Here is a 22,686-nt window from a genome sequence, read left to right as displayed (position 1 = left end):
GCCCTTTAGTATAGTTGCCCATGCTGTGGTGACCCCAACCATTTTCATTATTACTTCCTAATTGTAATTTTGCTACTGTTATGAGTCATAATACAATATCTTTGTTTAACAATGGTCTTTTAAAGGTCTGTGAACCCCAAAGTTAAAAGGGGCAGCAACCCACAAGTTGAGAACCACTGCTTCAGGTTAAAGAATGTGATTGTGGAGTTTCTACACCATTTTCCCATGGGACTTTGCTCATCATAGTTATTAGATGGGAAACCTACCTGCACACAGATTTTCCTGAGGGATTTCTTTGTCAGCATGTACATATCCACACACAGGTGCATCCACAGTCACAACATTCACAGGCAGAAACGTCTGTAGACAAAGCCCTCCCATCCAATTGTCCCATCCCCTAGAGAGAGTCTAATCTGCAGAATGTAAGAGTAGTTGTAGAAATATGGAAAACATAAAAGGAAAGTGGTCCAAAATGTTTCATAAAGCTAGTTACTGCCTGGAAAAAAAAAACAAAAATGAATTCTAAGTCTGTTTTATAGATGAGCACAATTTTAAAAAAAGCCTGTATCACTGCTTAACTGAAACCCAGGACAATATTAAGTTTACCTTGAAGAGTGTTGAGATAATTCAAATGAGCAATTTTAGAAGCAATTTATCAGCTGTAAGAAGAAACACAATTGTGGGATCAGTATCTATACCTGGTGCCTGTGCGGCTTTTTGGAGCTCATTACCTATGATGGGACACCTTGCACAGCCTTGGTACAGAGGGGAGGGTCTTGGACCTTCCTCAACTGAATGGACCAGGCTCTGCTGACTCCCCATGGGAGCCTTAACTTTTTGGGGGTGGGGATAGGGAGGTAGGTTGGGGGAATGCTGGGGGAAGCGTGAGGCGAGAAGAGACAGGGATCTGTGGTTGGTGTGTAAAATGAACAAAATTTCTTAAAGAAAAAAAGAAGAAACATAATTGACAGAATGAATTCTTTGATGACCTTATATCTGCATATGACATCATGTGACATACAGAAAGAATAATAAATGAGGAAGATTTCCTAGATTTGAGTCATCTTCCACACACCCGTGGTCAGCATTGTTAGGGAAACCTGAAAATCGGTGAGCCAGCCGTGCCCAGGCTGGCTCCCCCATGGGGCCTTTGTGGCTCACAGGACAGGAAACACTGACCCCTGCACTGCCCACTTAGTCACAGCTCACTATGTCTTTTCTCTGCTCAGCCTCCATGGCCTGAGCTTTCAACCCATCAAGTGAAAATCATGGCTTTGGCAGGAAAGTCAGAGGCTGCCACATAGCTCATCTGAACCACAACTGCTGTCTGTCTGTAATTCTGTCTCTCTCTCTCCCTCTCTCTTTTTTGTGTGTATACTGGTGTCTTGTGTAGAAATAATGAAGAGTGAGCCCCGCTCTGAACCAGGAAAGGAGTGGACAGGTCAGGGATCCTCCCCTTCAGTCTTTCAACCAGCCACATGACTTTGGAGTGTTCTTGCTTAACCCCTCTGGTATGCTGTATCCCAGCAACAGGACCTGGAGCATTCTTGCTGTATTCAGGCCTTAGGTCCTGTTTCTGGTTGCAGGTTTCTTCCTACAGGGACTCAGCAAGGACTCTTTCTGCTGTTTGTATGAGACACATGGTCGAGAGAGACAAGGGTTGATATAGACGGAGGCCAGGACTGAAAGCTGGGTGGGAAGACATCTAGAAGGATAGTATCCTGAGGAAGGAGAGGGTGGGAGGCTGAAGTGAGTTCCAGGGAAGTGTAGCTGTGAAAGAGATGGTAGAGGCATGGCCACGAGATGGTCTAGGGACAAGCTGGGCCACTTTTCCAGTACCATTTATGAGAATCCCCAGGCAGTGGTGGAACGGCCTTCAATCCCAGCACTCGAGAAGCAGAGAGAGGCAGATCTCTGTGAGTTTGAGGCCATCCTGGTCTACAGAACGAGATCCATGACAGGCTCCAAAACTACACAGAGGAACTTTGTAAAAACCCAAAAGAAAAATATGATACACAAGAAGGAGTTTGGAGCTGGAGGTCCCCAGCAGTGCCCAGGAGAGAGGCCACTGAGAAGTGAGAAGACTGTGCAGCAGGAAGATGACATCCTGTGAGCATGACTGACTGTGCATCAGTACAGAAGTGAGGCAGGCTGCAGGACAGTGGTGGGTATTTCTCATGTAAGTCAGCTTGGCCAACCAGGGTCCAGTGTACAGAAAGAACTCTGGGCCTTTGTAAAATCTCCAGGACCCTAAATGTGCCTTTGTGGGGCTCAAAGTCCAGTAAAAATGGTTCTGCTGTATGGACAGTTGACCACATAAACTACCCTGGTGACTCTGAGAGGATCCTGTTCTTCCTGGACTCAAGCTTAGGCTGGCATAACCAGCTCTCAGATATCCCCTGGTGGGGTGGTAAGAACGTTCTACTTCTTCAGTGACGCCCATGGAGAATGCAGAACACTTACTAATAGAAATTGTTTATAATGACTTAGTGTGTGTTGATTTGGCTTTGATACTCATATGTCTAAATAAAAGCTAGTAAGGGCCTTGATATCCTTCATTGGAGAATTTACTCCATAGACAAAAGTCTTACCTGAGGATAGATGATTTTACAGACCATGAACATCATGCTCTCACAAGTGCAGTCAGGGTGATCTTTCCAAAACGCCAACCTGACTCTGCTGCTTCTCTGCTCAGACACTGCCCACAGCTGACCTCTGCCCTTCTGACTTTGCCAGAGCCCAACACTGCCCTTCTCTGACCTCATGTTCCATTTGAAGTTGTCACCATCAGTGTTCCTTGGTCCACCTTTCTTCCTTCTGTTTTTATTTCTAATTTAACTCCGAGGCCCTGCCCTGTGCACACTTCCTGGCCTTTCCACCTGTGTGAGCAGGTCTGTACTGCCACTAGTACCTCCTATTACTGAGTTGGGATCCCTGAGGGCTCTGGGGATTGGCCTGTCTAGTTCTGGATGTGTTCCTGTGGCCTGTAGTCTCATGCTGGGAACAAGGAAGCAATTCAGCAGATAGCCTATTCCCATATAGGAGGGAATGCAGGCCACCAATGTACCTGTGCCAACTCCAGTGTACCTGGGGCTCTCCACAAGGCTGAGAGGGTGGGTACTCTGCTGGCTATTGGATAACAGCAGTGTGCCAATATTTTGCTAAGTGAGTGAATGACTGAGGGGTTGGACTTAGGGTTTCTGGCAGGAAAAAAGCACAGGTACACACAGGAACCTTAGCACAACCTTCTCACCAAGCTTCAAGTAGCTCCGTGCACTAACGATCTACGCTCTCCTCCCACAGCTTGCACTACTGGAGGAACCCTCTGGTGTCCACAGCTCTACAGCCTGCTTGACTCCCTTTCTGTTCCCATTTGACTGTCCTGAACCAGCAGTGGGTTCCACCAGTCCTTGCTGTGACCACCCCCAACATCGGTCAGCTGGATGATGATGTTTTACCACTCCATTTCCCTGAGGTGGTCTCTTCTTACCTTTATTCCTTGTTTTTCCCTCCCTCCAGGAATAAAGTGGACAGTCAGTGAAGGGTAAAAACAAAGCAAGACCCAAGAGTGGACACTTGACTAGGGAAGTAGAAAGAGGAAGGTAAGTGATGGAGAGATGTTGTTAGTGTTTCAGCACTAAGTTTTCAGCAGGCTTCAATGTGCCTAGCCAAACACCATCAACCAGTGTCTCAGTAGCAGGGGTCTCAGTATGCCAACTGGGAAGAGTCACTTGCAGAGGAAGTCTACAGGGAGCAGGCCACTGAGGAGCACAAGTGGAAGATCTCCCATGTCAGACATGTCTCAAAGGCTGAAACACCAAGTCTCCAAGGCTGTAGCCCAAACTGTGGATCTCAAAGCAAAAGCAATGACTCTAGGAACAGTAGTGGGACCTGGAAAAAACTCCCCTTATCTGAGGATGATCTCCAGTGAGTCTCTCTCCAACAAGCCTAGCAAGCCTGGGGAGCAATCTTCTCTAATGTCCTTCTAGTACCAAGACCCCTGTCAGAACCAAGAGCTGGTTGAGAACTCAATTCCAGTTGAGAGTTAGATTCTGAAGTCTCTCCAGACCAGAGCAGGAGCCAGCTGCCACTGAGAGTCCATCAAAGAACCTCTGTGGGGTTTTGTTTTGTTGTTGTTGTTGTTGGCTTGGTTTTTTTTTGTTGTTGTTGTTTGGTTGGTTGTTTGGATTTTGTTTTTTGTTTTGTTTTGTTTTGTTTTTGAAATCTGCTTTCTGTGCAGCCCTAGATGTCCTGGAACTCACTCTGTATACTAGGCTGGCCTCAAACTCACAGAGATCAGCCTGCCTCTGCCTCCAAGGGCTCGGAATAAAGGCATGCTCCACCACAGTGCAGTCTGTTTATTTTCTATAGGTGTGGGAATGGGCTCAGATTGGTCAGCAGGTACGCATCAAAGATATGTGTGTGGGTTGTCCCTTCTCCCTTTTGTTCCTTGCCCAGGTTAGGGTTATTATTTGTTTGTTTTGTGTGTTTCTGATTGCCACAATCTTCCCGTGGGCATTGCAATTGACTCACTCTGTGAGCTGTTAATTACAGCCTGCTACTGTTGGTAGGCTGATGCCTTGAAGTGTGGCTTCCTTCAATGGTGTCTAGCCTCAGCTGCTGCTGCTGCTGAATCCAGATCTCTGTTGAGGGTCCTCCTGCTACTGGAAAATAACCCTTGGGGGTCAGTTTTACTCTTAGCAACCCCTTCCAGGCAAGGCATCTGCCAGGGCCTGCTCTCTACCTGAGAGTTCTTCAGAGATCTCTGCCTGTTTTTGTCAGGATTTGGAGCAGGACTTCAGGCTCAAAGGCAATGAGAGGTTCCTGATGCTTCTTCACTGAAAGGAAAGGCAAATTCAGTCCTCATTCTACTCAAGTACCTCTCTTTAATCTGCAGGGCCTACACCAGTTGTGTGACTTTTCCTGAGGAGGGGTGATCAAACTGCTATTGACCACAGATTCACCCATGGTAAACCAAATACACGGCTCCACTCAGTAAACCAGTCAGTGTGTCGGGGTTTTCAAACAGAGGCATATGTGAGTGGTTACAAAAACATGGGTCACTCAAAGGTAGCTGTATCATTAGAAGTCCCTCCACAGCATGAGTGACAGACAGCTCATGATAGCTGTATCCATGGAGCTCCTTGTAAAATTTGCAGGTGCCCAGCCTGGAGGATTGCCTCTCCCCAGAATTCCATTTACTTCTTTGACAACCCTTGGGATGGCTCTTGTGAATGCTGCAACTCTCCTGAATTTTCTGTTTCCTAAGCCATATGAGCCTCTGAGTCCTATCTCTTCAGGAAAGAAAGTTTCAATTCAGAGGAAATAAATAGCTACAAAACTCTGGATATGTAAATGGACCAGACTCTCCATGGCTCCCTTGACAAAAAAGAAGCTCAGAGGACATGAACAAAGGCACTTCCACCATGCCAGCCCAGACAAATCTAACTCCCTCCATGCAGACTGTTTAGCTGGACACCTCCAGTCCCACAGTGGAGGCTTGTGTGGAGTTTCTCTGTCTTTGCCATCAAACTGTGCAGACTTGGCTTTCTTGGTGTCACTGTGTTGTGCCCTGGGTGCAAGAGTCCCAAAGAGACCACCAAAGACACGAATCACCAAAACGTAAAAGCCAGGTTTATAGGAGCAGTTTAAGCAGCACATTAGGGACCTCATCATGTACCCCCACGTAGTGGAGGCTAGAGGAGTTGTCCACCCCTCTGCAAGCTCAGTATTAAAGGCAAAAATCACAAGGTTACACCAGTTAGCGGTGCTACTAGAGATACAATTCTGATTAGCTCAAGTTTTAGGGACTTTCTAAAATTCTTTGTTATCCTAATTTGCAATTTTGACTGGTCGTTTGTCTAACCCTATGGACTACCTCTGGCTTTGGGGCATCCTGTGGTTAATCAATTGCTACCAGATAGTCCTTCAAACATCCTGACTTTGTTCTTTTGACTATCTCTGGTATTGGGACATTCTGTGGTTAATCAGTTGCTACCAGATAGTCCTTCAAACATCTTGACCTGTACTTTTGAGTTCCTGAGAACAATGTCAGCAGCTCTGAGAATTTCAAAACTCAGGCCTATTTCAAGCCATTGTGAGGGGAGTTTTGGTTCTTCAACTGGATTCCACACTGTGTTGTTTTCCTACCCTTGTGCACACCAAGGCAGAGAGGGTAGAGACTGCCAAACACACTAGTCAGCAGGCACCCTCATACTCAGTGTTCACCCACTGCAAGACACTTGGCTGAACAGGTACACCAGGGCATGTTTCTGGGCCTTCTTCTCAATGAAGCCTCCTTGGATATGAGCTGCTTGCATCTCATCATCCCGCCAGCCCGGGGAACCCCAAAAAACAAGCAGACCCCATTATCTTTCTCGATCATCCTCAAGAAGATGTCTCTTTAGGAAGGGACTTCCAAGACAATGGCACTCCCCATGACCAGATGGTATTGGAGTTTTAAGTCTGACCTGAAGGGCAGACTGGCATCACAGGCCTAAGGACAGCACAAAATAGTGTGAACTTTCATGATCTAGTTAAGGTGGCTTATCTCCCCATGGCACTGGACAGGTGTCTTACAGCACCTCTGGAGCAATATTACAATCCGTTGCACAATCACTACTAGTAGTAAGTGTAAGATCTTTAAATGTAGGTAATTTGTACTTGTCTAATGTTCGTTTTCTAGGAAGGAAGCAAAGATGCAGCAACTGCAGGATTCTCCCATACTGCCCAGGCAGCCTTGAACGAATGGACTGTCAGAAAGCCAGGAAGAGTTGCTTCATGCCATGCAGCAGCCTTGAATACTCAAAATACACTGAGAAAACTATGAAAGGAGTATAATGATCTGCCAATTTATTGCCTTCAGCTAGTGGACCAGGCAACTCTGTATGTCCTCTAAGATGCCCAACAAACACAGGATGCTTCCTTGCCCAGATTAATAGTTGAACTTGTTGAAGTTGGCTTTGTACAGTAGAGGGTCGGCCTATGTATGGGGCAGTTTCTATAACCATAATGGCCTTAGCTACATAACAGCTATCAGTATAGATAATAAGGTCTTCTGTAGGAAACATTTGAAGAGCTAGCTGTAAGGCAAATAACTCTGCTTGCTGAGCAGACATATTGGAAGTAGATACTCGTTCAGTAATGTTCTCACTAACCACCACTACATATCCATTCCCAGAGGCATCCATAAAGACATTCCTTGCATTATTAAGAGGGATTTGTGTTATTACCCTGGGAAAAATAAATGAGCAAACTTTAAAACTTTCAATAATTTTATGCTTAGGATAATGATTATCTATCTGGCCACAAAAGGTACAGAGAAACAAACACAAAGATTCATGTTCCTTTTGCAAAGTGTCTAACATTTCCTGTACATAAGGCAATACAAGATTATCAAACATCTTTCCAAAGGTGGCCAAACTGAGTTCCTTAGCTTTCCACAATAATTGAATAACCAATTCAAAGTAAGGATTCAATACCTTAGTAGGTGAAGCAGACAGATGAACCCAATAAATAGGCCCAGTCTGCCAAAACACTCCAGTGGGAGAAAATTTGGAAGGCAAGACTAATAATTGTAAAGGCCAACCATAATCTATCTGCTGAACATGTAAATCTAATAAAGCCTGTTCTACCTGAGCCAATGCCGCTTTTGCTTCTAGGGTTAATTCCCGTAATGATGTAGGTGAAGAATCTCCTTTAAGAATAGCATAAAGAGCCTTTAGATCTCCAGTAGGTATCTGAAATGTAGGTCTAAGCCATTGAATTTCTCCTAAAAAATGCTGCCATCGATGCAAGGTTTGCAATTCTGCAATTTTAAATGGTAACTTTTTGCAATATTTGTTAGCATTCTCATAAGCCAATTGCTTAATAACAGGCATAGCCTGATCAGAGTCCCCAAATATCTTTTCATCTAGTTGTAACAAGCATGAGACAAAGTCAGCATATGGCTCAGAAGGGCCCTGCAGCACTTTTGATATCTGTTCTCCTGCAGCTACAATAGGTAATGATTTCCAGGCTTGCACTGCGGCAGCAGCTATTTGAGCATAGGTACTGGGATCATATAAAATCTGTTGTTGAAGGTTAGCCTACTGTCCTGATCCTGTGAGCATGTCATAATTTCTCTGGGGTTGTCCAGCTCGAGCATTTATGTGAGCCAGTTCTAAGCATTTCTCGTGGTTTTCACTTTTCCATAGTAAATAATCACCCCCAGATAACACAGTTCGGCACAATTGCTGCCAATCACTTGGTGTCAGATGATTAGCAGAAAATGATTCAAACAGTGTCACAGTGAATGGAGCCTGTGGCCCATAACTGCTCACTGCCTCCTTCAACTGCTTCATCTCTTTGAAAGTTTAAGGAACATGCTCCCGGACCACCTGTCCAGCTTGATTCTGCGTTTCAATGACTGGATATGTTTCATGCCAAACCACCCCCTTTTTTGCCTATATCTGTCCTCTGATTCTTTTTCCTCCCCTATCCAATGAGGATTTCTTGGTGGGGGTCGAGACAATAGAGGAGCAGAAGGTGCTGACTGTGCTTTCACCTTTGCACGGCACAATTTCTGTTGTAGTTCTTCTATCTCTTTTTCTAGCTGCTCTTCCTCCTCTACTAAATCTGAGACAGGCAAGATCATCATCTTCTTCCTCATCCATTAAATCTTTCACAAATATCCTTATACGCTCTTTACAAGGGACCTCGACCTCTTCCTTTTCCCCTTTCAAAGATTCATTCATCTCTACCTCCTGAGCATTAGCAAATGCTTGCTCATACTCTGAAAGTTGCTCTTTCACTTTCACTTCATCAGTCAGAAGAGCATCTTTCACAAGTCTCCATAGAGAAAATGCAGCTGTAGGAAATTTATCTGTGCCTTTCTCTTGCAACATCTTTTGTAAATCTCTTTTTACTTTTTCCCAATCTGGAATATTCAAATCTCCTCGCGTCAGAAACCAAGGACTTGCTTCAGCTATGGTGTCCACAAATGTGAGTGTGGTGCTAGACTTAACTCCTCTTCCTTGCTTACTTAACTTAATTCCGGTTCCTTGCTTACTTAACTTAATTCCTGTTCCTCAGTGGCCAACTGAGCTTTTGCAGTAGAATTACCCATGGTATGTACCAATGTTTCAATCCTCCACCCCTTCTTTTAGGGTGAGCCTCTTTCACTTACCCCTCTTTCCAGGTCCCAGTGGAACCTCCACTTGCCATGACCTGAGCAGCTGGAGCACGAAATCTGGCGAAGGACGCCGAGGTTAAACAGCACTCTAGACACCCAATCTCAGTTCGTCAGGGAAGCAGCTCTCTTTATTCGTACCAACATATGCTTATATACCCCTCTAACAGCAGGGGTCAAGGAACAGCTACTCTGTATCCAGAGGCAAGCTGGACACTGCTTTCCAAACAGGAAAAACCACAGGGGAACTAATCTTCAGCACACTCCAGAAACCAACTGCACATTTTTCACACAAACAACTTAACTGGGACAGGACAAAAGAGGGCATTTAAAATTAAGGCAGCTAAGTTATTGCTGCCGACACTTGGAGAAAAATTTATGAATGAAAAAATTTTCTTAATGAAATGGAAAAAAATAGTTGCCATGGTCATGGCATGTACTCACATCAATGAAACCCCGACTAAGACAGATACATATACAGTTGGAAAAGGTAGACTTAGGCATCTAGTTTTCTGGCTTCAAAGTTTGGCTCAGTTATTGAATATTGGTGTTAGTGGGAATGGTTGTATTTCAGACTTCTAAGAGAAATGTAAGCTGAGCATCTAATTAAACTGGGAATTATAGTATTCACCATTAGTGATTATTCTGAGAATGATGATCACAGAGGTCTGAGCATGATGACGGACTAGTCTGAGCCACTCTGACCTATGTAATTGTAGGGATTTTAACAACTAAAGTATAACCAGTAACATACATGTTTCCTTTTCTTCTTGTTTCCTTTAATTCAACAAACAATGGGATTTTGAATTTTAAAGAATAATTAAAATATTTTTAACAATTAAAAAAAAAACATATCCTAACCCTGATTGAAAACCACCTCTCAAGGCAGTACACAACTCAAACAAATAGGAAATTCAAACTCTCACATTTATGTATGTGAGTCCATGAAATGTGGTCTTGGAAAAATAACTTCAGTGAAATATCTAGAAGCAGAACATTCAGGTACCACCAGCTCTTGGGGCAACCTGGCCTGCCGGGGCCCTTGTTGGAGAGATCAATTAACCAGCCGATCCTCTCCTGTCTGAGGAAATTCCTCCAGACCACTTCCCTCTGGCCACCTCCAAGACCCACCCTCCATGTTTGCTTGGTTTCTTCACTCTAAGGTAACCCCAGAACATCTTCTGCAGCAGCTGTCCCCAATGTGGGCACTGAAGAACGGGGAACCTTAAACTGCCACCTGCTTCCCGTTGATTGCAACTTTAAGGCCCATGCACCCTACTGCACCTATGCAGAAGTTCCAGGAGGGGTCCCATGAAGTGCCAAAGCCTAGAGAAATTCTGCAGGGAGACATGGGCCAGACAACTGACTGCATGGAAACCTCAGAAGCAGGCCTAGGAGACCAAACCAGCAGCATTTGTCTCCCTCTGGAGGACGAGAGGGGGTACAACAAGCCCGAACGGGACAAATCAAAAACAAGCCTCAGGAGGTTCCCTGTTGTAGTTAGGGCTCTTCCTCCCCAGTCATAGGGCACATTATCTGAGCCACACTGCAAACAGTGACCTCCTCCAGCTCATAATCCACCATCAGAGAACAGGTGCCTCTCTCCGTTACTCCTTCCTCAGCCCCCATTGAAGCCCGCCAGGGTGAGCATACTCACAGACCAGTGGAGTAAATGGAGATGCTCTACCAAGGCTGGGGTGGGTCCTGAGTGTCCAGTGTCTTTTCCCACTTCTTGTGACTGTGACGCTATGGATGGGAAGCCTGAGCAGGAAGAGAAGCTGCTAGTGTTGCCGAACTAGGAAACCTAGCTTTCCTGTCCTCCTGCTGCCTTTCTGGGGTGTGCCAATGGGAGGGTGTGGCCTCATCCTTTCCCACCTGTACCTCTTCTCTCAGTGTCCTTTAACATCTCCTCTGGGGAGAAGAAAATAGCACTGAGGGCCAGGAAGAAGGTGGAAAGGGTCTTAATTGTTCACGTCCTTTCTCATCTTGCTTTAGAAAAGGTTCCCCCATGTTCCAGGGCTTCAGACAGAAAAAGAAAACAAGGCAGAGGTCTTGAGATAGCTGAGCCAGAACTCCAGCAAATATGATGTGGCTACCCCATCATCATAGGTGGAACAGGAGCTTTGTGTACTAGTGCTGTACCCTAGTAAGTGAACCCTTATTTTATAAGAAGAAACAGCCTGGAGGTGATAGAGGGGACTGGGAGTACTGATTTACAAGTCCTCACTATAGCCTCAGTTAGGGGTCATGGTCATCGGCTAAGCTTCCTTTTGCCTTGTGTGTGTCACATGGCATTGGGCTTTCTGGGCAGCAGATCACGCTGCTGGGTCACCTGGATTGCCAGCGTCTTCTGCCCCTCACTGTGACGTTTGAAGGTTTTGAGGTGGCCTGGGATATGATTTATGGAATCTTGTTCTCTTTTCCTCCTGTATCCTATTGTTTCCAAAGTTTCCTTGTCATCTGTCTGTCCTTGCTTCTTTGCTGTTGATGAATAGAAATAAATCTGATCTTGTAAATCTCCGTTGAAGTTTCATGGCAAGAAGAGGGCCCAGCAGCAAATCTTCTTCCAGGAGAGTGTCCATCATGGAGATTGGGGAAGTATGAATTCAGTCCATCATAGATGGGAAGTAAAGACTCCAGGAGTCTGAAGCATCTGGTCACAGTGCATCCACATTCAGGAACACAATGAGACAAATCCAAGTTAGCACTCAGCTCACATTCTCCACCTTATATATATTCTGAGATGCTCTCCCCAGGAACTGGCACATCCCCTAATTAAGATGAGTCTTCCTATTACTTAGTCCCTTTAGGGAGAAAATTCTCACAACAGATGGTAAAGTTTTGTTACTGTATCTCATGGTATGAAAAATAAAATTAAAGGTAACCAGAAAGTAGGAAAAATAAATGTTTAAAGGATATAAGAATAAAAATATTTTGAGCAAAAAGGAGTTGTGTATAAAGATTAAGATAGCTGGATGTAAGATTGCCATTTTTACTATGTTAACCCTGCCTATCCATGAGCATGGAAGATCTTTCCATTTTTACTATGTTAACCCTGCCTATCCATGAGCATGGAAGATCTTTCCATTTTCTGAGATCTTCTTCAATTTCTTTTTTCAGGGACTTAAAGTTCTTGTCATATAGGTCCTTCACTTGCTTGGTTAGTGTTACCCCAAGGTATTTTATGTCATTTTTGGCTATTGTGAAGGGTGATGTATCTCTAATTGCCTTCTCAGCTTCTTTGTCCATTGTATATAGGAGGGCTACTGATTTTTTTGAGTTGATTTTGTATCCTGCTATGTTGCTGAAGGTGTTTATAAGCTTTATCAATTCCTGGGTGGAATCTTTGGGGTCACTCAAGTATACTATCATGTCGTCTGCAAATAGGGAAAGCTTGACTTCTTCCTTTCCAATTTGAATCCCCTTAATCTCCTTATGTTGTCTTATTGCTCTGGCTAGAACTTCAAGTACTATATTGAATAAGTATGGGGAGAGTGGACAGCCTTGTCTCGTTCCTGATTTTAGTGGAATTGCTTTGAGTTTCTCTCCATTTAATTTGATGTTGGCTGTTGGTTTGCTATATATTGCCTTTATTATGTTTAGGTATGTTCCCTGTATTCCTGATCGCTCCAAGACTTTTATCATGAAGGGGTGTTGGATTTTGTCAAATGCCTTTTCTGCATCTAGTGAGAAGATCATGTGGTTTTTTTCTTTGAGTTTGTTTATATGGTGTATTACATTAATGGACTTTCGTATGTTGAACCACCCTTGCATCCCTGGGATGAAGCCTACAGATTCAATGCAATCCCCATCAAAATACCAACACAATTCTTCACAGATCTGGAAAGAACAATACTCAACTTCATATGGAAAAACAAAAAACCCAGGATAGCTAAAAGAAACCTGTACAATAAAACAACTTCTGGAGGCATCACAATCCCCGACTTCAAGCTCTACTATAGAGCTACAGTAATAAAAACAGCCTGGTATTGGCATAAAAACCGACATGTGGACCAATGGAATCGAATTGAAGACCCTGACATTAACCCACACACCTATGGACATATAATTTTTGACAAAGAAGCCAAAAGTGTACAATGGAAAAAAGAAAGCATCTTCAACAAATGGTGCTGGCATAACTGGATATCAGCGTGTAGAAGGCTGCAAATAGATCCATATCTGTCACCGTGCACAAAACTTAAGTCCAAGTGGATCAAAGACCTCAACATAAATCCAGCTACTCTGAACCTGCTAGAAGAAAAAGTAGGAAATAGTCTTGAACGCCTTGGCATAGGAGATCACTTCCTAAATATAACACCAGTAGCGCAGACACTGAGACAAACAATCAATCAATGGGACCTCTTGAAACTGAGAAGCTTTTGTAGAGCAAAGGATACGGTCAACAAGGCAAAGCGACAGCCTACAGAATGGGAAAAGATCTTCACCAACCCCACATCTGACAGAGGACTGATATCCAGAATATATAAGGAACTCAAGAAATTAGACATCAAAAGGACCAACAGTCCAATTGAGAAATGGGCTTTAGAACTAAACAGAGAATTCTCAACAGAGGAATCCCAAATGGCTGAAAGACATTTAAGGAATTGCTCAACTTCCCTAATCATCAGGGAAATGCAAATCAAGACAACTCTGAGATACCACCTTACGCCTGTCAGAGTGGCTAAGATCAAAAACACTGAAGACACTTTATGCTGGAGAGGATGTGGAACTAGGGGAACTCTCCTCCACTGCTGGTGGGAATGCAAGCTTGTACAACCACTTTGGAAATCAATATGGCGCTTTCTTAGAAAATTGGGAATCAATTTCCCCCAAGATCCAGCTATACCACTCCTGGGCATATACCCAAGAAATGCTCAATCATACCACAAGTGCACTTGCTCAGCTATGTTCATATCAGCATTGTTTGTAATAGCCAAAACCTGGAAACAACCTAGATGCCCTTCAACTGAAGAATGGATAAATAAATTGTGGCACATATACACAATGGAATACTACTCAGCAGAGAAAAACAACGACATCACACGGTTTGCAGGCAAATGGATGGATCTAGAAAAAATCATCCTGAGTGAGGTAACCCAGACTCAGAAAGACAAATATGGTATGTACTCACTCATAGGAAGATGCTAGATGTGGAACAAGGATGACTAGACTGCTACTCACATCACCAGTGAGGCTACCTGGAAAACGGGACCCCAAAAAAGACACGGAGAAATGGACAAGATCTACATGAATAGCCTGGTCATGAGTGGGAACAATGAAGGGCGACAGTCGAGGGAAAGAGTGGGAGATCCTAGCTGGATCAAGAAAAGAGAGGGAGAACAAGGAATAGGAGACCATGGTAAATGAAGACCACATGGGAAGGTGAGAAGGGGAGGAAGCAGAGAGCTAGGGAGGCCCACGGAGATCCACAAAGATACCCCCTCAAAAGACTGCTGGCAATGGTCGCGAGACGGCAGGAACTGACCTACTCTGGTGATGGAATGGCCAGACACCCAAATAGTGATGCCATAAACCCCATCCAAGGACTGAGGAATCTGAAGGCAGACATCCACGGCTGGGCCCCTGGTGGAGCACTGGGAGTCTAATTAGTGAGTATGAAGAGGATTTATATGAGCGAGAATTGTTGAAGCCAAGGTTGGATAAAGCACCGGGATAAATAACCAAATGAATGGAAGCACAGGATCTATGAACCAAAGGCTGAGGGGCCCCCAACTGGATCAGGCCACCTGAACGGGTGAGACAGTCAGTTGGCTTGATCTGTTTGGGAGGCAGCTGTGCATTGGTGCCAGGTCCTGGGCTCGTTGCATGAGTTGGCTGTTTGAATCCTGGGACTTATGCAGGGACACTTGGCTCGGTCTGGGAGGGGGGAATGGACCTGCCTGGACTGAGTCTACCAGGTCAACCCCGGTCCTCGGGGGAGACCTTGATCTGGAGGAGGTGGGAATGGGGGGTGGGCTGGGGGGAGGGGTGGGCGAGAGGGGGAGAACAGGGGATTCTGTGGCTATTATGTTGAACTGAATGGTGTTGTAAAATAATAATAATAATAATAATAATAATAATAATAATAATAATAATAAAAACCAAAAAAAAAAAAAAAAAAAAAAAGATAGCTGGATGTTTCTTCCAGAATGGTGAAAAAAGCATGAAGGACTAAGAGAGTTACAAAGCTCTGAGTATGCTATATAACATACATAAAATGAGATTTAGAGATGATATGTATATGATATTAAATCTAATTCTAAGGACAAAGGTCAAGGCATTGTAATCAAATCTCTACTACTTATATCAATGGAGGAAATTAAGTAGTTTCTTTCTTGGCTAAAGACCATAATTTTCTTGGGCTTTGGGGCAGCCTTTTCCTTTTTGGAGGCCAGAAATGCCAGTAGTGTTTAGGAGATCTGATTACTTATCTGGTTCCTAAATCATTTTAAGGTTACCTCTTCAGAGTGGCGAATGTTAGAGATAAAGGGTCCTTCTGGCAAAGAGAATGGAATCTCTGGCCTGGGTGGATCTAAACTTCCAGCTGGACAGTATGGTTTTTTAAATGAGAATTGTCCCCTACAGGATCATGTATTTCAACAGTTGGTGGTACTCTTTGGAGAGGTTATGGAACTTTAAGAACATATAGCCTTGTGAGAAGAAATGCATCCCTGGAGACTGAGCACAGGCTTTGAGAGTTTACAGCCTTGCTCCACTTCCATTTAGTTCTTACTCTTTCTGAATGTGGACCATCATGTGATCTCTGAGCTTCCCAATCTGTCCATCTGTGAGTATGCTTTCTCAGCTACTATGGACTCTTTCTCTTGAACTTTAATCCAAAATGAACTCTTTCTTTTACAAGTCACTTTTGGTCATGGTATTTATCACAGCAAGCAAAAGTAACTGATACAGTGTCAATGACCTGAATACAGGACTACCCCTCTGGAAGGTGGGTTCTCATTGAGCAACACTACAGAGATAGGAGAATAATAACTCTTCTTTTTAAAGAGTACTGAATTGTTCCTAACCACAATTTCCACACAACTCCTATAACCCTAGAAGCCATGAGCTTTCACTGGGTCTGCTCAACTTTCTGAGTCTCTTAACTTTGCAACTTTTCCTTTTCCTTTATTCTGTCTTCTTTCAGATGCTGATTAAATATCAAAGTGTGCTTTTTCTGATATGTTGGGATCACAATCTTTCTCTGGAGCTTCTCTGTAAACTCTCCACCAGAAGGCTGCCCCATGGTCGACCTTCATGCCAGTAAGTCAAAGAACATGGCTGTTTTCTTCCCCACATCTATTATCTTCCTTTAGACTGATGTTGGTATTCACATCTTGGCAACCCAAGATTTTTCTTTTAAGATATAATAAAACTTTCCTTGAGCGTCAAAAATGTCTCTCTCTACATCAATTAATGAAATCAAAATCAACTGTTACACATGTATACACAGAAGCCCATCTCCAGGATGATTTTAGATCTTGTCAAGTGAAACTCAGTTTCAATCAATTTTAAGTGTATTTCCATATTGTATGTGGTTTAATATTCTTATTAAAGCAGTTTGTTTTCTCTTCACTGGATAGTACTGGATATCAAACCTTCAAGAATAGACTGTGCTAGAAAAATATTTCCCTCTAATTGAATACAAAATAATAAAGAAATTCAAATCAACAGGTGAATAAATCATAACATGGAAACACAAGAAACATGAGAATACAAGTTAACATGACTCTCTCAAACAGTATTAACTCCTCTACTACTGAACCCATACTTACTGAAGTGGATGAAATTCCAGATATACTTTTCAAAAATGTTCTGATGAAAATGGAAAATGGCCTAAAAGAAGATCCATCCAGCCACAGAGACTAAAAATTAAGCAGCATGGATGAGAAGACCAATAATATTCACTATCTTCCCCAGGTGATACAGTACCTTTCCCACCTAACCAGCAAACTCAAGGATCTTTTTTTTTTTTGCTTCACCAGAGGATGTATAACATTCACCATCTGCACCATGTGCTGAGGAACATACTGTAACTATTCTAGGGTCTCTAAGACATTTGCTCTCTTCTAAGGGGCCTATGGAACTCTCCACAGCTGCAGAGGGAACTTTACCCATGCAAAGTTCTTTCAAATCTTTTCAAAGGACTCTAGAACCATTAGTACGTTTCTCTCCGTGTGTCTCAGGTCCTAGAGAGCTTTCCTGTTTTAACAAAGTGCCTAGGGGACTTTCATCAAATGCCCCACATGATCCAGCACCTCTGATCTCTGCTCATTTGCCTCTAGAATTTAGTATGTAGGGTTCTCTGAGTACTTCAGCCTCTTTCAAAAGTGCCTTTTATCTTTCAAGAACTCTAGAGTCTTTGTCTTCTTCTGAAGACATTCTAGGAACACTTCAATCTACACAGAGGTGAAATGGGCAATTGTCACATGTAGGAGAGACTTTGGAGACTTCATCTTCTCCAGGGACTTCTGTGTAGCTACCTTGTGCTTCAAAGCCCCTGGGACTTTCCTCTTTAAAACAAGGGAGTCACACACCTTCTCATTGTGCTCAAGGAGCTATGGGTTCCTGCCTAACTACACAAGGGACTACGGGACTGTCTTCATCTACTCAAAGGACTGCAGGACATCTTCCATTTGCCCAAGGCCTTTCAATCACTTCCTCACACAAACAAGGTACAGCCCCACAGTCCACTTTTGCAGAGCATAGTAGCACATTTACCATCCACCACAGTGTCTCAGGAATATACCCACCATGGTCAAAAGATGGTAGGAACTTTCAAATGTGCCCAAGAGTCTCTGAGAATTTCTATAACTGCACAAGGGTCTCTAGAATCTTTTCCATCTCCCCAGGAGACTCTGATATATTCACCATCTGGAGTAGGCACATGGAAAACTTCTACAACAACCCTAGGACATGTGATATATAATGAAGAGACTCTGGAACTTTCCATATCTACCCAAGCAAACGTGAGTCTTTTCATTTCTTCCCAAAGCCTTTGGGAACCTTCCCTGCCTGTAAAAGGGATTTTGGATCTCTGCACACATGCACAAGGTAGTCTAAGACCTTCTGTTTCTTCCCAGCAACCTGTTGAGTCTTTACAGTCTGCCCAAAGGGTTCAAAAAACAGATCATTCTGCTTCAGACTCTTCAATATCTATGCCTTCTTCAAAAGGTTACATGGTAATTTCTTCACCTGGACAAGGGACATACAGCATTTTCCTTTGCGCCTTTGGTAATTTCCTTATCTGGTCAAGTGAGTGCAGGACTTTTCTTATCTTTCCAAGAAAGCTAGAGGACCTTGCCTGTCTTCACAGGGAACTCTGAAAGTTTCTACAAGTACACATGGTGATCTTAGGATATCCCATACTTCAATAGGGGATTTGGAATCTTCACCATCTACTCCAGTGAATCTAGAATCTTCTCCATCTGTCCAGGGTGTTCTAGGAACATCAACATCTGACCAATTGGCTATGAAACTTTCACCAGCTGGCCAGGGGAATAAAGAACCTTTGCCATATGCCCAAGACAATCTAAGACTCAGATCTCCTTCCCTGGGAACTTGGGAACCTTTCCAATTTTCCCAGGGGAAAGAGTCTCTAGGACATTTATCATTTATTCAAGGGAATCCAGAAACCTCCACATCTTCCCACAAAGTGCTAGGCCCTACTTATGATCAAGGGGATGTAGCACAGTTCCCATCTATCCCATGAGGTGGACTTTCTCCCTCTGCCCAGGGGATGTTGTGAACTTTGCCATCTTCCCACATTAGTCTAGAAACATCACCTTCTGTCGAGAGAAATGTAGATGCTTCTTTAGATGTGCAAGGTACTCTAGCACTTCAGCCTCATTCCTGAGGGTATCTGGGACCTTCCCAATGTATTCCAAAGACATCACAAACTTTACCATCCCCCAAAAATGGTTTCTAAATTTTCTGAAACTTCATCAGGGACTCTAGGAACCTTGCTACCTCTTCCACGTTCTCTGGGACATTTTATATCTGCCCAAAGTGTTGTGTGCCCTTGTGATTCTGACCAGTCAATATAGGGATCATCAAAATCTCTCCAGGAAACTCTTCAATTTTCTCCATTTTCTAAAGGTTCAGTGGAACCTATTCCATCTGTACCAGGGACCTTGGAATCTTTATTATCAGCCCAATTGTGTCCAGAATTGCCTAGATCTACCCAAGGGTCTCTAGGTCCTTCACCATCACAGAACGGGTGTTTAAGAGATTCATTATCTTCGCAAGGGGCTCTGTGCACTTCCATATCAACTCAAGAGTATGTAGGACATTCAAAACCTCATCAATGGTCTCCAGAAATTTTCACATTCTCCTAAAAGGATTATGGCCCTTCTTTAGCCCAAGGGGCTTTAGCATATTCAATCTGCTCCAGGAGATTATAAACTTTCCCAGTCTCCAGAAGGTACTCTAGGAACATCATCATCTACCCAAGGTGCTAGAGAAACACCATCATCTGCCCAAGGGTCTGTAGAGTCTGCATCATCTGCTCAAAGAGTTATAGGAATCTAGGCTCCATTGGACAGGACTCTTAGTCCTTCACAATTTAAACTAGAGACATCAGAACATTTGCCATCTCTCCAAGAGGTTCATAGAACTTTAAAATTGATCTCAAGGTCTCTAGAAACTTTGGCATCTGTCCTAGAGGCACTGAAACTTTCAACAGCTGCCTAAGGTGCTGTGGACCTTTCTATATCTAACCAAGTGATACTGGTATCACCAACATTTTCCCAGGACACTCTGAACCATTCTCCATCTGACCAAGAGTCTGTGAAATCTGCCTTATGTAAAACTGGGCCTATAAGATCTTTGCTAACAGATAAAGGTTAACAGGAAGTGTCTTTGGATGAAAAAGTAACTCCAGAAGATTCACCACCTCAGAAAATCTATTTAGCAAATTTATTGTCTACACAAGGAGCTCTGGTACTATCCTCATCAGTACAAGAATCTCTTGGACATTCATCATCTGCTCCAGGGTCTCCAGATACTTCCTTGTCATCCCAAGAGGCTTCAGGCACTTGTTTGGATCAAGGGCCTTTACAACAGTCATTATCTGACCCAAGAGATCTTGGACTTTCTCAATCTTCCCAGGGGACACTAGGAACATTACCATGTACCCAAAGTACTCCAGAAATACCATCTTCTACCCATGGGACTACAGAAATTTCACCACCTTCCCAAGATTCTCTAGGACTTCCACTTCTTTCTGTGCAGACTCTGAAACTTTGCCCACTTTCTTCAGAGACAATAGAAACTATGTCATCTACCAAAGAGGTTTGTAAAATTTCAGAATCAATGTCAGGCACTCTAGAATCTTTTCTATCTGTGCTAGGGGCTCTGAGACTTTTGAAATGTAACCAAGGTGCTCTCGGTCCTTCAGTATCAGATCAAGGAAATCTAGGACCATTGGCATCTGTCCATGATACTCTGGAAAACCCCAAAGCAGCCCAAGGGCCTCTAGAACCTATGCCATCTACCCAAGAATCTGTGGGACCTTGCTTTTCAACACAGTTTCTGGGACTGTTCATTTGTTTACCTGGGGAGTTCATTCCTATTCTTTCTCATGAAGACTGCCCAAGGCATTCCCCTTATCCAAAAATAAGCCCCAGACTTTCCAATTCTACCAATAGTGTAATGAGACATGTCCCATTTTCTGAAGGGGATATCAGATATTCTCTTTCAGAACTTGATGGGTTAAGATCTATCCTTTCTGCCAAAGGCAGGTTCACATCTACAGTTTATGCTCCAAAGGACTTAAGTCCTACATCCACTCCTCAGAGGAGGGTTCCACTGCCATCATCAGAATTGAGTTTCAGATCTAGTTCCCTTCCTAAAGATCTCAGATGTTCTACCTCTCCCAAGGTGGCTCCAGGCATTCTAAAGGGAAGGAATCAAAATTGTGACATGTTTCTAAAGAAGCAGGCCTCAAATCTGTCCCATCAGAAGATGAAGGCTTGAAACTTTATCATTCTTACAAAGAGGGGGGAAAAGCTTCCATTTCTGGCCAAGAGGGTAGAAAGCTTCAAACTCAGCCCAAAGAGAGCCTCACCATGTCTCCTTCTGCCAAGGGAGATTGCAGATCCTCATAATCTCGTGAGTAGGACTGCAGAAGTGCTCCAGCTCCCCAAGGCTGATTTCATTCAAATCTACAAAAACCAATTTGGAAAAGGCCCCCTCTGACAAAGAAGATGTCCATACTTCCCATTTAGAACACAAGGGCTGTAAACAATCCTCTTTGTCAAAAAGTCAGCTCAGACATTCTTCTTCTGCCAAAAGGGAACAGAAACCAAAGCCTACTCCACAAGAGAACATAGATGCTTTCATCTGTACAGAAGGGAGCTTGGGAACTACTCCCTCTCATGAAGAGAATCTCAGACATTCCACCTCTCCCCATGGGACTTCCAGCCATACTACTTCTACTACTACCAGGACAAAATCCAGAGGTGCCCCTTATACTCAAGAAGTCATCAAAACTTCCCCTGCAGCCCAAGAAAACTTCAACTCATCTACAGATGGTGACAGTCACAATGGGAGTGTCACACCTTCCTCATCACCCAAAAGTGATGATGTCAGATACCCTGTTTCTACCAAGGAAGGCTTTAGACATACTCTTTCTGTGCAAGAGGGACAGAAACGTTCCACCAGTGCCAGAGAGGGGCTCTGGGCTTTGTGTCCTGTCCAATGGGGACTCATATATTCACCAGTTCCTAAAGAGAGTGCTACATCATTCCCTGTTGTCCCAGGGAAATTCAGACATACCCTATCTCAACTAGGGGACCTGAGATCTTCCCTCTCTTACCAAGGGGCAGGCACAGCCTTCCAATATGAATATGGAGCCCCCGTATGTGACCCTTCTGTCCTAGGAGGCCACAGATATTTACATTCAATCTCACACAGTCTTCAAAGAATCCCACTACCAAAACAGAGCTGGAGTTCTAGCCTCTAGCCCCAAGCAAGTATCAGACCTTCTCAATGGGACCAAAGGGACCTCAGGATTTCTGATGGTCACCATGTTCAAGGAAGTCTTAGAATGTTTCAATCTGAAAGAGAGAGCCTCAGGCATGCCCCATCTAACAAGGTGAGCCTCAAACGTGCTCCTTATGACCAAAGGGAATTCAAAGATGTGTCCCCTAAACAAGAGTGGGTAAGAACTTCAACTTTTGCCCTAGGAAGCCCCAGACATCCTGCTTCTGCCCATGGAGGCTTCAGACCTTACATGCCTGCCAAATTGAAGTTCTAAAGATATTCATCTCAATAAGGGAAAGTGGGCCATACTCTCTCTTACCATGACATATTCAGATCTACTCATCCACACGCTGGCCTCATATTTTTTCACTCTGTGCCCCATGTGAACAATGGAAGTTTAGAATGTTTCCTTGTCATCAATCATCTGTCAAACCTTTGACTTCAATTCCTGGCTATGTTAGATGCACATCAAGGCATCAGATAGGCATGTCTGACTATAAACAAGGCAGGTGTTTCCCTTCTGATTAAGAAAA

Source organism: Peromyscus maniculatus, chromosome X (assembly GCF_049852395.1).
Source record: "Peromyscus maniculatus bairdii isolate BWxNUB_F1_BW_parent chromosome X, HU_Pman_BW_mat_3.1, whole genome shotgun sequence".
Classification (NCBI taxonomy): Eukaryota; Metazoa; Chordata; class Mammalia; order Rodentia; family Cricetidae; genus Peromyscus; species Peromyscus maniculatus.
This window is presented reverse-complemented; position numbering follows the sequence as displayed.